Here is a 1,846-nt window from a genome sequence, read left to right on the forward strand (position 1 = left end):
TATTGTGAGGAGACGTGCGCTGACACCCTGTTAGTTTTGGAAAGGCGCGTGCCGATGCCCCGTCAGTTTCGACAAGACGTGCGTGACGCCTCGTCGGTTTTGAAAGACGTGCGCCGGCGCCGTTCGTTTCAGAAAGACGTGCGCTGGTCACGTCTCGGATTCGGAGGGCATGCGGTCAGCGCGACTGTGGGCCGTTGGATTGGCTTCGATCTGGATCATCATTTTCCGGTTTCTGTGGATATAAATAGCGGGGGGGGGACCCCAGTCGCTGCTACTATACCTCTCGAGCTCGCGTCTAAGTTTCAGTTCACGTCCAGGCTCTTCAGCTCGCATCCTAGGTTCCTTCTGCTCATTCGATATTTCGTGGTCTACTCCAGTCTTCTTCCCGGGTGAGTGCTTTTCTTGGAACCCGTCTTCTACTCTCAGATGTCTAGCTCGGATGGCTCAGACAGTCCAAGCGGGTCTGATGCAGGTTCTACGAACCGATTTGCATCCCCCGGTAGTTCTAGCGAGCCCGATGTAGGTCTTGAGGAAGAGGTTGAACCCATAGGCCGAGGTGCCTCGGGTGGGTTGGCGTCCACCTCCCGTCGCGGTCGGGCTTTAGATCAGTTTGGTCCTTCGATTATGACGCCTGAGGGACTTCGATCCCTCATAGACTACTATAACTTGCCCGGGGAGTACGCCTACTTCATCCCTACGGGTAACTTCCCTTGGGAACACGGTCCTGATGAGATCGTAATTTTTCGGGAGCAGCTCGCTGCGGGGCTGCGACTGCCTTTCCATCCTCTTCTTGTCGAGGTTCTGAATCACTTCGGTGTGACGGTCAGCCAGCTTCACCCGAACTCCATTAAAAATTTAGTGGGGACGATCTCCCTATTCTGCGAGGAGAACTTTCCTTTGGACTTGGAGGTTTTTTCTTCTATTTTAATGCTTAAAAAGCAAGTGGGTCCCCTTCCTGAGCGTAGGCGGGCATACTACCTGTCTCCTCGCCCAAGCTTCAAGCTCTTACACGAACTCCCTAATAAGGTCCCGGCGTGGAAGCGGGACTATTTCGGGGTGCGAAGTGCGCTGGGGTAGCCGTTTCAAACCGGCTGGGGGATGGCCGCTCCCGACTCCGGCGTCACACTTGATAAAGAGACGGTGAAGGGCCTCCGGCAATGGGCGCGGCTTGGGCTGAAGTGTCAATAGTATCTGACAGAGGCCAAGCTTATTGCTGTTGGCCTGAGTTCGGGTAGGTTCTTTCCCTAGTGATCCTGTCTTGCTCTTCTTTTGCTAGTTTTACTGATGCCGAACTCCTTTTCGCAGGTGCGATGGACTCTCGAGGGACCCGAGGTGGGCACTTGTTCCAGGGCATGAAGAGGAGAAAACGGGTGGCTAAGCGAACTCGCGCCGAGCTACCCCAGGGTGCGGAGCCCGAGGTGCCGGACTATCAGGCGGAGGATCAGCCTATGGGGCCCGAGATGGTTCCTCCTATGCAGGAGCAGACGGGGGCTCCTTATGCCGAAACTGCTCACACAGGGGCTCCCGCCTACTCCGGGTCTGCCCATACGTGAGCTGGGCCATCAGGCTCGGGGGCCCCGGGGGACTTTAGGAGTGTGCTGTCGCCTACTCACACTCTTCAGAGGAGTAAGGAGGCCATTTTCCCCGAGGAAGTCGCGGCGTGGACCGATCTCCCTCTGCACCAAGTGGCCTGCCGTGCCGTTACCCATGCCATGGTGGTAAGTGATCTCCCTTTTTTAGAGTTCTTCGGCTTTTATTCTTCTATTCGTTTCTTTGATCATTTGTTTCTTTTTGGTAGGTGAACTCTTCTATTCACGCCTTGGTGAACCGGGTGGAGAGGAGCTCG

Source organism: Nelumbo nucifera, chromosome 6 (genome assembly GCF_055504915.1).
Source record: "Nelumbo nucifera cultivar China Antique chromosome 6, China Antique-T2T, whole genome shotgun sequence".
Lineage (NCBI taxonomy): Eukaryota > Viridiplantae > Streptophyta > Magnoliopsida > Proteales > Nelumbonaceae > Nelumbo > Nelumbo nucifera.